The sequence below is a fragment of the Sinohyriopsis cumingii genome, chromosome 7 (assembly GCF_028554795.1).
Source record: "Sinohyriopsis cumingii isolate HCF-2022 chromosome 7, ASM2855479v2, whole genome shotgun sequence".
Classification (NCBI taxonomy): domain Eukaryota; kingdom Metazoa; phylum Mollusca; class Bivalvia; order Unionida; family Unionidae; genus Sinohyriopsis; species Sinohyriopsis cumingii.
In genome coordinates this window covers 116,003,231-116,019,575 of record NC_142967.1, presented here as the reverse complement: position 1 = coordinate 116,019,575, position 16,345 = coordinate 116,003,231, and the positions used below count along the sequence as shown (strand labels likewise).

The 16,345-nt window shown below is 41.3% G+C and overlaps 1 pseudogene; it reads left to right on the top strand.

The window, feature by feature from the left end:
* Nucleotides 1-13,187: 13,187 nt before the first annotated feature.
* Nucleotides 13,188-15,006, top strand: LOC149795978 (cytochrome P450 2U1 pseudogene; annotated as a pseudogene).
* The last annotated feature ends 1,339 nt before the right edge of the window (nt 15,007-16,345 follow it).

Sequence of the window (16,345 nt, the reverse complement as noted above, 5' to 3'; positions counted from 1 at the left end):
AATGTATTGTTGTTGCGTATCCCAGCGTCCACGGGGATTTATCAGCACGTAGCGCGTCCTCAACGACGCTGATATCAACGAGCACGATATCATTCAGCACGAGAATTTGTTTTTCTGTCCGGCCCGGGATTTCAACTTCAATGTTCTGCCGCCGTGTGTCCGCGGGTCTATAACATAACGGCACTGGGCGCGTTGGAAACCTTTCCTTATGCAACGTAAACAACCTCCGCTGAAGTGTGTCTCTGACTATCTTTCTACTTGCTACAATTAAATCGTTTGGTCTCCATGTTTCCCAGAATTCATTTAACGGCGTTTCCGGAATCACCTCGCGGATTATTTCACACTGAATTCTATCCGGCTGTAATCTGATTAATTTTTTAACCTCGCGCAGTTGTTCATCAAGTGCCCGGTAATCAGTATCGGTTTCTTCATAATAGTCCACAAACCCGCTCAACCAATCATGTGGACCCTCGCCGACAAATGGTGGTGGTTGGCCATGATCCCCACACATGATTACCGCTGTATTCGCGAGCAGCAACCACTCAAGAAACATTTGTAAAACGTCTAACGAAACAGTACATATCTCATCCCAGATGATAACCTCAGGAATAAATTTTTCACCCATTCGATCAGGAGTCCACACACCGCCGCTGTATCGAAAAAAGCTGTGATAAGTAACGGCGTCAACATTTCGTTGTTTTATCTCTCGCGCTAGTCTATGGGTCGGTGTAAGCACGATTATACTTGCCCGCGTTCGAAATAATTCAATTGCCCGAGTCGTCTTTCCTGACCCGCCACAGCCGCTTAAATAAACTGTTTTGTGCCTACAAATTGGATCAGAACACGGTGGTGCATTAGACCATTCCGATAATTTATCACCGCGTAAGTAATTATTTTTAACAGTGACATCTGCTGACGGGGAATAATCGCGTCGTATTTCTTTTTTAATTCTCCATGTACCCCAACTCTCGTCCGGACTAGTAAACTCGGCTACGTTTTCCTTATACGCTACGTCAACATAAAACGAATCAACGGCTACTCTAACCGCGGTGTCGGGGAATCTATTTATCATCGAGAATAAATTGATAGCGGCGTAACCCAGCATAGACGCCCTCAAATGCGGGTATGCCGGGCTGTCTCCATCGCTGTAGGTAACAACTGTACCCAACCTTGTTCCATTGGACAAGAAAGCTGTTTCGCAGTTCACGTATCTATTTTTCGCCACTGCGTCCTTGATTACGAAATCATATTCTGCGTCATCTATAATCAGCCGTGAGCAATATCGTTTGTAGTCGCAGTTTTTTCCACCTTGTGTGAACTTGCCAATTATTTTTCTACCGAGATCTTTTGCCTCGCGGTTTCGTTGGTTAAATATCCTCCTGGACCATTCGACGATATATTCCTCGTCGGCATCAATGTGTTTTCTGGACTCGTCAATTATGCTATCTAGACGCTCCGGTTCTGGTAACCAGACTTCAGTCTGCGCCCGGTATGATATAATCGCGTCACTGACAATCAACGAAACTAGCATTTTACAATCAATCATATACCGTAGCAGCGCTATTGGCAGCCACTTTTTTTCAGACATGTGTCTACCGATCCAAATATAGCAACAGCGATGAAGTCCTGCTGCGAATTCAAATGATACTACGCGAGCGAATCCGGTTAAATCAAAATCAGGCAGTGGTCCATTAATAGCAACACGAGTCATTTCATGTCTGGGGTGTCCAAATCGTTTGAAATACTCAGTGGCGGATCCATACCCGAGAAAACTCGCTGGATAACAGGCAACCATATCAACCGAGATCATAGCGTCGCGGTTGTATTCAGTGTTCCATAGTCCACCGTGATAGTATTCCAAACAACTGGATTGTACATCCGGTAGAAATTCCTTGCGCGTTGGGCTCCACGCATTTTTCCTCGCTGCAACATGAGCCGCAACCGATGGAATCGTAAAACAATTTGTTAGCAGTTGTTCATCATGCTCTTCAAATTCCATGGCGGTTTTTTTCATCCTGTTGTGAAATGCTTCAGTGCGATATAATTCACCATTTGGTCTTACAAACTGATCAAAGGTATCAGCGCTGCGAAGTAGCCACACTGATACAGGGTCGTTTTTACACAAACAAGCAATAGCATCAAATAGTTTCCTCTCCGCGAGAAACCCGTTCTCTTCCAGGAATTCCCCCGGGATATACTTTACTGTTCTATCCCGTGGAAACACTGTGATCGCGGGCGTCCACGCGTGTTCGTTATGATCAATAATTTTGATTGGGGCTCCCTTTGATTTATACTTTGATTCGTGTAATACTTCACCGGTTATCGTTGTAACGGTTATTGGAAATCTCAACGACGTTTCTAATCTCGCTATGTCGCTGATGGTTGCTCCTCGCTCGCGCACTGTCTCCTCCCACTGGTTGATTTTGCTACGTCGTAAATCAGTCAATTTGTTTCCTCGACACGCATTTGTAAAATGCTCTATTATTCGTTCTGCTACACAATTTATCCCCGTTGACTGTTTCATCGGCGCTAGTTTTCCGATATCAGGTTTCTTATTTAACGGGTATATTCCATAAACAACTGCTGTTTCAGGATACGCTCGTTCATAGTATGGTCTGTCAATTCCGGTTAACAACCCCGGCTTGGAGTCGCGGCTAACAGTGACTGTTTTCTTGTCGCTGAGAACTGGTTCAAATTTATCACGTATGATCCAATCACCTGATTCCACCCGGACAATGAATTTTACTCTGAAGAAATACTTTTTACCGTCAAGTTGTGATATTATCGTTGCTGCGCGGTTGTCGTTCATGGCAGCATCAACGACGCCATCAATTCGAAATGTTGACCAACTATGAGATGCACCATCACGCTTGAATTCATTGATACAATCGCGTATTTTACTCAACAGGGTTCTATCGTTTATTAACGCTTTTGGTGTGTCCTTGAGGACTCTATCGAGATTGAACTTAATATTTTTCCAGGGCTTAATTGCTGCTAATCTCTCGAACTCATCCATATAATTAAAACAAGTATTTAAATGAAAGAATATAGTATAATGAATCACTGCAAATGGTTGATGATTGGGTCGACAACCCCGTGCAATAAATCATGTAGAGGTGAATTCTGCGGGTATCATTTACAAAGCGTTCGTAATGGTTCTCTTGGCCCCCTCCCATGCTTGGTTTGCCACGTCGGTGTAAGAGGAAAATCGCAGTTGTGTATCAATTGTGGCGGAAAGCGATACAGGGAACTAAAATGCTATTATGACAAACGAATAAAAAACGCCGTCATTGACCCCACCGCCGACTTCGTCATCAAAACCCCCCAAGACTACGTTGAAAGATTTATAATTAAACCAAATAATAAATTAGACAAATAGTATTATTATATAAATGGACCAAGAGTTCAGACCTCACCCCTTGCTCGTCAATTACGAGGCATCTCGCGACGGTGTTGTTAGAAACCGCAAACTGAAGAAGCCGGTTGGTACCGTAAATAATCAGGGGTATCTGATGTTTACTGCTGGAAAAAAAAATATCTCTGTCACAGAATCATCTATGAATGTTTCCACGGATTAATCAAAGATAGTCTCGTTATTGATCACATTGATGGATACCCTCAAAATAACAGACTGTGTAATTTGCAAGCTATCTCTCAGAGTGAAAACAGTAAAAAAGGCCAGACTGGTAAATACCCAAAGAAAGCAAAACCCGTAAGGTCATTTAATACAATAACTCACGAGGAAAAAACTTTTCACTCCATGAATGCGGCAGGAAAATATTTTGATATTTGTATGCCCGCAGTACGATTTGTTGCAGAACGAGTATATCAAACAGCGATCTCAAAAAGGACCGGACACAGAATTCGATTTTCGTATATAGATACGAAGTCGCCGTGACAAGGTCACGTTTGTTCCGGAAGAAAACGAATTATTAAACACCTCGGGATTGATACACGGGGTTTCATTTTTTTTTTATTTAAAAATAGGATGTTTTATAAGAATAATGAATATCGAAGACATCAATAATATATTAGCCGAGATTTCAAAATTAAAAAATCAAGGAATTGAATTATCTGATGGTCTCGACATCGAAAAAATATTATCCGATTATGAAATTATTAACGAACAATCGAAACGGGGGCGTTTTACCCTGGCCCGCGAGTACTTTTTTATAAAACGATTACAACATACGATTAATGAAAACTTGTACCACAATGACGCAAATGCATTCATTGGACTATTCACTGCCGTTGAAATAATACGAAAAAAACTTGGACGTGTTTATGAACGACGCCGGGAGATTTCTAGTAAGATCAAAAACATTAGAAGGATCATAGACGAAAACTCCGGCGGGAAATTAGAAATTGCTTCTCAATTGCAATAATGGTGGGCGAATCACTTACTACTCGGCTAGCCAGAGAGCGGCTAGCGGCGCTTAGAAAGTTCATACCACTACGAGACAGGGTCCGAGAGCAACTTCAAACGCGGCAGCAACTACAAACCGATTTTACTGCTGGAAGCGAACAACTCTTTGCTCCGATAACGAGTGCAACCAAAGACGTGAAAACAGCGATATACGGGGATATTCCCGACGAAGAAAGAAAGAAAAAGGCGTCACTGCTTGGCGTACTTGAAAAGATAGCGGCTCAGACCGAACAAGCAAAAAGGTCTTTGAGGCAACCACCACTCGCTATAACGGAACCACAAGAACCTTATGTTACAATGGCCGACGAAGAAGAACTAGGTGCTACCGCAAGAGAACCAGAAGAAGAAATACCGGAAGAAATACCGGAAGAAATACCGGAAGAAAAAGAGAAAAGGGGGAATATACCCCGTAATGTACTCAAGAAGAGCACAATAGATCAAATTAGAGGCTTCAGCAGCGGGGAAGAATTAATTGATTTTACTGCCTCTAATTTTGCTAAGAGCATACGAGATAAGGAGCATATCAATAGCGATTACGAGAAAAATATAAGGACGTTAAAGGACTGGACAAGAATAGTGTATTTAGCGAGTAAACACGAGAATGCATTACCACATCGTGGCGATCCCGATTACGACGCATTCCACGAGGAAGTTGAAAAAAGGGTAAAACTAAAAAAAGGAAAAGGATACTCTGTTGGCAAAGAATCCTACGGTGTTACCTGTCCTAACAGTGTTCTCAGTGATATATCACGGCTAGAGGTACTAATCGGAGGAAAACGAGCCGGAAATAACTCTCCGGAAATAATCAATGAAGCCGCTGATATTTGCAAGCGTTTATTTACGGGCGGTATGATGGACATTGGTGCGTATCGAACGCTCATAGACGAACTCGTGGACGATTAAAAAAATTATCGTTTTGTTAATTCTGACCGCTTTTTGCCATTTTTTGGTCGTTTTTTGCCATTTTTTGCCATTTTTTGAGGGCAAAAACCCCAGGAAATCATTTAGAGAAAATCGATGTTTTTGCTGAAAAATCGAAAAAAAAAAACCACTATAGGCAACAAAAAACGACCAAAAATGACTAGAAATCAAGAAAAAACCGGAAAAAAACCGGATTTTTATCGAGGGTAAAAACCCAAGGAAATTTTGATAAAATTTATTCCGGTTTTCCACACGGCGGTGGGAAGGGGGTGGTGATCACAATCACTAATTGAAAAACCGGTGTTTTTATAATAAAGATGATCATACACTACAACCACGATAAACCAGTACTCGTCTACGTGGTAAACTCGCGATTGCCTGTTTACCGCGCGTACTATGGAGATGGTCTCGGTAGCACCATTGCGGGGTTATTTACAAGAATGGCTCCAAAAGCAGCGCCGTTAGCCAAACAATTAGGAATGAAGGCTATTGATGTTATTCGTGATAAGGGTATTAGTGCTATTGGGGATGTTGCCGGAAAGGCGCTTTCTGCAGCAAAGGACAAACTAATGTCGTTGGTGAGGAGAAAAAAACAGAAACCACCGGTGATGCCATCAACGACAGTGGTGCCTGCGAATGTCAGTAAAGTAATAAATAACGCCGTGGAAGAAAAACTAGAGTCGTTGGCGGCTCAGTCATCCACCAACGCGCCCATGAACACAATAGCGGGAGAGTGGTCTTAAACAGAATTCAAAGAATTTACGACGAAAAAATCACAATTGAAAACATCAACACGATAAATAATAGAAATGTTTGCGCGAACCGCTGATCCCGCGTTTGATATGGATGCCCCAGTGCGCAGGGACGATTCTGTCCGTGATTATCAATTTTATTCTTATTATGCAGCGCAACCTGACCTACGATCGCGAATTGAACTTCAAGTCCAAGATACCAGTAGATACTTTCTGCCATGTGAAGCGTTTATCGAAATCGAGGGAGAACTCGTGACAAATGCTGCCGATAATGCACCATACGCAGATGACAATCGTGTTCGAGTTGGTTTCGTCAACAACGGTATCATGGCGTTATTTGAGAGTGCCAGATATCTTATTGACGGGCGAGAAATTGAATCAATAGAACGCGAGGTTGATGTTGCAACAACGATAATTGGGTTAGCGAGATACTCGGATGATTATACAAAATCGGCGGGCCCATCTATGATGTTCGCAAAGGACTCCGCTAATAGCGCTGATCATCTTCAGTACATCAACGTGCTGACGGCAAGAGATACCGCAATTGACCCACAGGCTGAAGCAAATAACCCAGACCGCAGAGCAAGACCAGGCGCTGACTTCAATATTATAAAAAGTCTTAACGGTAATTACAATATGGGATTCGCAGCACGAGTAGGAATGTTGCAAGGACCACGCCGAAAGTTTTCATGCGCGATTCCACTCCATCACATATTTGGATTCTGCAGAAATGTCAGGAGGGTTATCTATGGGGCTAAGCATACAATCGCGCTAACGCGAAGGGGCGATGATAACAATGCAATATGGCATGCTGCTGGCGTCGCTGCCGGTAAAGTCGTTTTAACTAAAATGGCATTGTGGATGCCGGTGCTGACTCCATCAGTTACCACGGAAGCACGATTGTTAGCATTTATGGAACAGGGAGGGAAATCGTTGTTGAGTTGGCTAGCGGTAACAACTGATGCTAAAGAGGATAACGTCGCCGATACGTTTACATGGCACCTGGCATCAAAACAAGGTGTTTCAGCCCCGCGTCATATATTTGTTGCGTTACAGAATAGGGAACGATTGGGTAATCAAGAACGCAGCCATATGATATTTGATCAATTAGGAGTCAAGGATGTTTCGCTGAGAATAAACGGACAACAGGAACCATCCGAGGATATACAGCTTAATTACGACAACAACCATATCGCACGTGTGTACCATCGATTGCTGTCATATATGGGTCGACACTGGTTTGCAAATATCACAATTTGATTTTAAAAACCTGTATCCGATTTATTATTTTTCATTGGAACATCTTGATTTAACGAGACAATCCGTCGTTGATATACACTTCCGAGCTCGTATAGCCCCGGCTGGTGCTGATTATAGAGCGATTGCTGTCATTCTCAGCGATAAATCAATGCTGTTGGAAGGCGTTGGTGGACGAATGAGAATCGTTGATGCGCCAGTGGAAAACATGTAATTGAAAGCACAAACGCGTTTACAATAAATGTCGTATAGTGTCGTCAGTGTAGAGTTGACTAATGGTCAAGTCAAAAAATTACGATCAAAGTCGGCTAAACAATGCGGAACCACAATAACGCTGAAGCCGTCACAGATGGCAGGTGGTAATCATAAGATATCGTTGACGGCGCGTCAAATAAAACATTTCAATAATGCGATGAAGAATAAAAAGGGTGTTCAAATAGATTTTTCAGCCGCAGCGATTAAAAACATGGAAAAGACCGGTGGGATATTTCCGCTGTTAGCCGCGATTCCAGCGTTGATTGTCGCGGCCGCACCAGCAGTGGCTAAGGCGGCGGCGTTAGGAGCCGTTGGTACCGCGGCGGGAATGGCACTGAAAAAGGCAACCGGGAAAGGCTATAAAAAAAAACGATCCGTAGCCGGAAAGGGTCTAAGACTACCGGGAACCGTTTATTGACTCAGGAGTCAATGACTCCTATGTCTAATTTTGATTTAATAGATGCCGCCGACGCGTTAGCGATAAAAAACTTCAGAGGTGTTTTTATGAGGGATCAATTACCGGCGGCCCCAAGGAATATTGAAACCGGCATAATTAACCTCGATGGGTCCTCCGGAGCGGGAACTCATTGGGTTGCGTACGCGATTGATCCGCGTGCGATCGTCTATTTTGATTCATACGGGTTAGCCCCGCCAAACGAGTTTATGCGATATATCCGGGCGTGTTCAGCCCGGGTTTTTTATTCCACTCTGCCAACACAGCGATTAAGTGACCCACCGATATGCGGCCGTGAGGTATTGAACGTACTCGCGGCGATTTCATCATCGCGGAAACCACCTCATGTGGTTGTAAACGAATACACTAGTGGGGTCGTAGAGGCCCGGCGGGTTAATTAGAAACGCCGTTTTTTTTTTTACAATAACGATGATTGATATCTGGGGACGACCGGTTTCGGCGCCGAAAGGGTCCACAAAAACGCTCGCCACCGATGACTTAAAAAAACTAATCGAGAATGAAATCGCTGATACGTTGAATTTAACCAGTGTTGACCCGGGCGAAATAGTTGTATTTCAGGACCGCCAGGGTAAATTGAAATCCAGTAATGTGTCGCTGGATGACGTTTTAACACGATGCCGCCGAGGACGCTATCGCGTTGTATACCGGCGACGGACGACTCAAACCGGGTGAACATATATCGACGATAACATTAATCCGAGACGGTTTTACAACGCTGTCGGGTCAATTTTACACGTTACGAAAAAATGTTAACAGGATCGATAACAACTTTGATAAATTCTTTGGTAAAAAAAATGTCAAGCTGGATGAGATTACAACAACTATAAATGATATCACTGCGTATGGACAGGAAATAAAAACAATCAAAACTGATGTTGAAGCGAACAAAGAGAATGTAGACGCGAATGGACAGGAAATAAAAACAATCAAAACTGATGTTGCAGCGAACAAAAAAAATGTAGACGCGAATGGACAGGAAATAAAAACAATCAAAACTGATGTTGCAGAGAACAAGAGGAATATAGACGCGCATACAGGGGAAATAGGAACGATCAAAACTGATGTTGCAGCGAACAAAAGAAATACAGACGCGAATACAGGGGAAATAGGAACGATCAAAACTGATGTTGCAACGAACAAAAGAAATACAGACGCGAATACAGGGGAAATAGGAACGATCAAAACTGATGTTGCAACGAACAAAAGAAATACAGACGCGAATACAGGGGAAATAAAAACGCTCAGAACTGATGTTGCAGCGGTCAAAACTAGTATAGACGCGTATGGAGGGGAAATAATAACGCTCAAAACTTATGTTGAAGCGAACGAAAGAGGTATGAGCGGGCATTGGAGGGAAATAGTTAAACTCGCTGCTAATAATGCAGCGATCAGAACTAGTATAACCGAGAATACACAGGAAATAGGAACGATCAAAACTGATGTTGAAGCGATTAAAGACGGACTACCGAGAGTAGTAGAGCAATTCGAAAAAATAAAAATCCCTCATGAGAACACCATCAACACAGTATACACAATTCGGCATGGATCATTCGATTGGACTCCTACACAGAATACAGTAAATATCACCGCAACTGTTAAGGGCATTTATCGATTGACATTGATTTCGGCGATGCAGTTTAGTATATCATCGTCGAGTTCATCCGGGTTTAACAATACAGTGTCAACAATCATTGACAGGATACAATTGAACGGTTTGTAATTAAGGCCGTTGATAGCAGTCTATTTAGGACAAACATCACATGGTATGTGGAATTTGTAGCGGATCTAAGTAATTAAAAACACTAGCTCTTTTAAAATAAAAATGACCACCAGGGTAATTGAATCAGAGGTATCACCGACGTCACATCAATATCGATTCGATACCGCAAAAGAATTCTCCGCGAATTTGAAAACGCTTTCCGAACAATACCGCGTAAAAATAAAAAAATACCGCAGAAAAATAACCACCATCGACGCGGTCGTGTACTCGGTGTCGGGTATAGTAGCCGGTACCGGTGTTATTTTATCCACGGTGACCACGATAGCCCCGATCGCTGTTCCAATCGCTATCTCCGCGATGACAACAATTGCTGGAGTCGCCAACGCAATCACTAAAAAGATATCGTGTTTTCAGAAAAAACTCGACGAGTATACAGTAAAACATCAAATAGTATCCGACGCGTACTGGAAATTATCCGGGTTGATCTCGTTATCGATTGATAATTTGTTCATATCCGATGTTGAATTCTCCACGATGGTCCAGTTGTATAGCTCCGCGATGTCAAAAATCGAGGATTTTTAACTGGAAGCCGGAACCACCTGGTTGTTGAAATTAGACACTAAAGACAACGAATAATAATAATGTCGCTGAACCCCGAAGGGTCTCAATTACTTCAGCGGATCGCGGAGAATACCACTCCGGTACAAACAAATATGATATGGATAACGTCAACGAAACCCGAATTCAGTGTGAACTTTCCATCACCGGTTCCAGTGAAGGAAATAGCGCTGGCAAAATTGCGAGTATATCACAGTTGGCCTAATATCCGAGCGGACGCATTTAACGGACAACAACCTAATAACTGGCTGGTTTTTGCGTGGACAAATAAGCCCGATGGGACCCCAGACTGGAATGAGGTTACAATACCAACTGGGTCATACCAAATAGAACAAATCAATGGAGAATTTCAGCGCAGGATAAAATCGATCACAGGAAAGGAATCAAAAATAGCTATTACGGTTCATGAACCGACGTTATCGTCGACGATTGAAATAAGCACACCGGGGTATATGGTTGATATTTATAACAGTTCAGTAAGAACCATACTAGGATGGCCTAAGAATTCACCCGCGGACTTGCACACGAATGAGCAATCGTGTCATGAGATTAATCCCGGGTATCGAGATGATTGGTCTGTTATAAGGAGCGCGTTATTACTCAGTTGGTTTACATTTCAAGACAGGAATACCATGCAATGGTATTTTCAGTATAAGAAAACTCCTGAATTATCCGCCGTGGTCACAGTTAATTTAAATGATATCACTGATGCGTTTGCCGAGATTAATCGTATTTACCAATCACAACTAGAACAGCTACGGGAGACAAAAGCACGAAAACACGTTGAGGTGTTAAATCAACTTATATCAGACATGGAATATATCAATGAACTAATCGTTAAAACAATATCCGCTAACAGCGATGATAATAAACAACGATTCCTAACCGAGTATAATATCATAGAAGCCAATTTACCCGATTTCAAGTTTCCAGGATACAACGCGCCAGAACTAAGAAAGTCTCTTAATGATTTTCTCGATCCATCAACTTATATCCTCAAACACGATAACGGAGATGGTGGTAGGCATATTGCCCCGTACAACGTAAATATCGCATCAGTGATAGCGATCAATCTAGTGTGTGATGTTATCGAAGGGAGTTACCAGGTGGATACCAAGCAATCAAATCAAGCTCAACAGGGATATATCCTTTATTCATTTTCACCAACAGCCCCTCCGGGATTTTTAATCGTTGAGAGTCCGATTAATCCGGTCTATATGCGATGCCATGATCGGTTTTTAACGAGAATTAATTTTAGAATTACCGATCAGTCAAATAACCTAATTGACCTACAAGAGGAGGAGTTATTGATCACTCTGTTTGTAAGATCATAGCAGCAGGGGGGGGCGATGACATCGACGCGGTCGTCGATGTGCTTACCGGACGCTGACGACGCTGGGATCGGCGCGCAGAAGGTATTAATTAAACCAAATGACGTTTGGACGATCCCCCGACGACAACGTCGTCTTTTTTTTTACCAGGCGCTGACGACACCGGATCCGCTGAGTGCAGAAGGTATTAATTAAGCCAAATGACGATTGGACAAAATGTCCGATTCGCCCCCCCTGCTGCTCCATTACTACTGGCCGCCACACAACAACGACAACAACATCACGCAATAAACCCCATTACTTTACCCATGTTCAATTCCGATTGACCCCAGGGGATATTCCCATGTTAACTTCCTATTGTCGCCAAAGTGCAAACCTCATATTTTAACATTAAGGTCCCATTGTCGCTAAAGTGGCTCTGTATTCCAATATTAAAGTCCCATTGTCGCCAAAGTGCCGGCCCTGCATTCCCCATGTTAAAGTCCCATTGTCGCCAATTTTGATATACCCATTTTACATATTTAGGTTTCATTCTTGTTAAAGTGGCCCCATATACTACTTCCTTTTATATACACTCAAGTAGGAAACATCATTTTATAATCGATTTTCCACATTACATTCCTAACCAAATGCAGTGATCATTTAGACGAACCATTGATAGGATACATTTTTCAGCATTATAAGCATGTGATTCATACAAAATGAATTAACTGATATAAATTTATTCAAAGCACGATACTGAAAAACGCCTATATTTCTAATGTTATATTTATGTATCTTCAAACACTTTAGAATATAGATTTGAGCAATGGGCTCAAGTGAATTGTACATTTTTGCCAATATCGAGTTCGAAAGAATTTTCCAAAAGGGTAACAAACTTTATTACTTTGAGAAATAATTTATAATTGGAATAAATATTGATCGAGCATTCTCCCATGAATTCATTTTAGGTTGAATATTCTGCACAATAACTTTATAACTTTCATGACACTCTATTGAAAGGCAAGAACATTTATATTAATACCGCGCATTTCTTTAAAGTTTTCACACCAAACAAAACTCTCTCATAGTATGTGTGTATATCACTGTAATTGACTGTAATACAATATCAGCTCTTGTCAGTCTAAGTTTGTAATTCTTCTCCCCGACGTCGGATCTGCATGACGAGTGTCGTAAAGATTTACGTATACCTGCAAGGGTCATAGGGCGTGGAGAAAATAAAAGAACTAGGGTATTGGAGTCTCGTAATTATTGTATTTCCAAACAAAGAAGCCCGCACGCTCCAGAGAGCATGAACAGCGCAGATCTTTTTACAGCTACATATTATAGCCTACATGTTAAACAGTTTTACATTGACTCTAATACATACAAAATGCACTGTACTGGAAAAGACCTTGCGTCATATACTCATATATTTATACAAGGCATACACATAGTTCCCAGTGCAACATAAAGACGTGGATTCAAACCTGTTCAATTAACCCGTTGTTACGTAGAGAAATAGCAATCAGTTACTGGGTTCCACTCTCAAAAGGTGACAGGAAAGGATAATACAATAAGCTAGCCAGAACCGTAAAGCATGTTTGAAGAGTTAATATACAGTGTCAACGTAACTACAGCTTTTGTTTTATTCTTGGTCTTTCTGTTGGTTTATTACATAACCAAATTACCAACTGGCATTCCACCATTCCCAAAGCCCGTTCTCCCGATATTTGGTAATATTCTTTCGCTTGTTAACAAGGATGTTCTTAAATATTTTCAGAAACTTCGGATCGAACATGGAGATATATATAGTTTCTATATGGGCAGGAAGCTGATTATCGTAATCAATGGATACAGTGCCATTAAGGAAGCTCTTGTTCAAAATGGTCGCTTTTTTTCAGACAGACCAAGAAACTTCGTGTCAGAGATGCTGACCGAAAAGAGAGGAATAATAGTCACTTCTGGAGCATTGTGGAAGGAGCACCGACGCTTTGCTGTGAATGCGTTGCAGGAATTCGGATTTGGGCGCTCGTCATTCGAACAGAATATACTTGAGGAAGCTCAAGAATTGGTAAAACTTTTCGAAGAACAAAATGGCCATCCTTTCCAAACTAAAGGCATAGTAAATACATGCGTTGCCAATGTTATCTCCCAGATAGTATTTGGTAAAAGATTCAAGCATACAGACGCCAATTTCAGAGATTATTTGGATAACCTAGATCAGGCAATGACACTTCTTGGCAATGCTAGTGTTCTCGTGAATTGTTTTCCTCTACTTGATTATTTGCCTGGAGATCCTTTAAAAATGAGGCGTCTAAAGGAGAATTCAAAGCAAACAAACAGGTGGTTTGAAAGTATGATTCAAGAACATAAAACCATTTTCGAGGATGGGTCTGCGCGTGACTTCATTGACCTCTATATCTCCGAGGCTGGCAGAAGAGAACAAGAGGGCGAAGTTTCCACTTTTACTGACTTGCAGTTATGCATGTTGATTGGAGATTTATTCGCTGCCGGGAGCGAAACTACGGCGACGAGTATAAGATGGATATTACTACATTTTATTCATTTTCCAGAGATTCAGAAGAAGTGCTTCGAGGAGATAGATAAAGTGGTTGGTAGAGAAAGATTGCCCAGATTAAAAGATAAAGAATATCTCTCATACTTGGAGGCCACCATCTTGGAAACATTGAGGGTCTATCCCGTGGTTCCCCTTGCAGTACCCCACGCCGTATCGAAAGAAATCCTGTTTCGGGGATACCGTATTCCTGTAGGAACAACAATCCTCATAAATCTTCATTCAGTACTCCACGATTCTTCAACCTTTAAAGATCCAGACGTTTTCCGACCAGAAAGGTATTTAGATGCAGATGGTCACATATCAAAGCCCGAGGAGCATATTCCGTTCTCCATCGGAAGGCGTGTGTGCCTCGGTGAAGGTGTAGCTCGTATGGAGTTATTTCTCTTTCTTGCCACACTCATTCAAAGGTTCGAATTTCTTCCGGTAGAGGGCGAGCCGCTTCCAGAACGGAAGGGAATTCTGGGAATGACCTACTCTCCAGTGCCTTTCTTAATCAGAGTTGTGAGACGAAGCTAATAGCATGCGTCAACTTGAGGAGTAAACAATCGAGTAAAATGGTAAAAATATTCCATTCCTTTTCGTTTTCACATATTTCATCTGTATAGATGATACTACTACCATGAAGTCATCGAGTACATGTGACTCTTGTCTTTGAAATTATTTTTGATCATTAAAATTTTCATTTCTTAGAGTGAGACCTTAAGTCCAGCTTGTTTTGAGATACAGTATCGCTCATGCTTGTGTTTGACCATATAATTCAAACACATTTTATTTATGATGGTTCGACACAGACTGATTTGACGGTTCGTATTTTACTGTCATATCATTGGTTTGGGAGAGTTATTTTAGGATATTCGTTTTTTATAAAATAAAGGCAGTTCTGAGACTAATCTCAGGCAGTTTGAGTCTGGTAGATTACATGCAACAGCGAAACACAAAGGGGCGTTATGGAAACATCCGTTCTCCTCGCTCATCCAGGATTCATAAGTTTGAACTTGAAACGGTAGATTATTTACTTTTTAAAATTTTATTTTATTTTATTTTATTTTATTTATTTATTTATTATTATAATTCGATCTTTTTTGATGTGATGTAAGCGATCTATTGATGTTACAATACTGACTGAAGCTGCTTTAATTAAAAGTCTGTCCTTAACAAAATCCTGTACAATGTATCGAAATGTGCAAGAAAACTTCATGACACGGTCATTTGGTGAATTTTGCAATCATACTATAAAATGAAATATCAGTCGCAACTGTACGTGCATTTCCAAGACCGTACACTCATGGTATATTTTAGGTAATGGAAATGCTCGTGGATTTGGTATTTATATTTCATTTTCATTCTATAGGAAAACATTACATGTACTTATGTACAGGTAAAACTAGATTTCATTTCGTTTTGTTGTACCGAAAACCTGGTGATTCTTGCATATATTTTAAGTCTAGGTACAAGCTTAACAAGAATTTTGCAGTCGGACTATTTTGATTGCATTTATTTATAACTAAAGAAATTCTTCGTTGTAAATCTGGTTAACAAGGATATAGCACAGCCATATACAAATGCCAATCAATTAGACTTTCCAAACATTCATTAAAGAGAAAACTTTGAATGTCCTTGATACTCGTAACAAGCAGTTTGCTGGAGCACGGTTTTAGTGGTCAGAATGAATTCGATTTTATACCGGAAACACAGCCTGAATGTGAATATATTCTCTAAAGGATATATTGCTAATTATGAGGAACTTTATTATTATTATTATTATTATTATTATTATTATTATTATGCAGTGCTGAGTAACACGTACTTACTGTGAGAGATACACGAGCAACTGGACGTAGCCAACTAAGTGGGGAGGTTCGACCCAGAATTCCAGTGCAAGAAAGATTTGCTTTAACTTATGTTAGGACTGCAGTTCTATTTTGGTTTCGGTGCGAGAGGACTTATTGCGTCCACCTTAGTCACTTAATGTTCCTTCTTTTTCTTCTCATCAACCCCCCGCATTTCTCCTCCCTCTGATTGCACTGTGT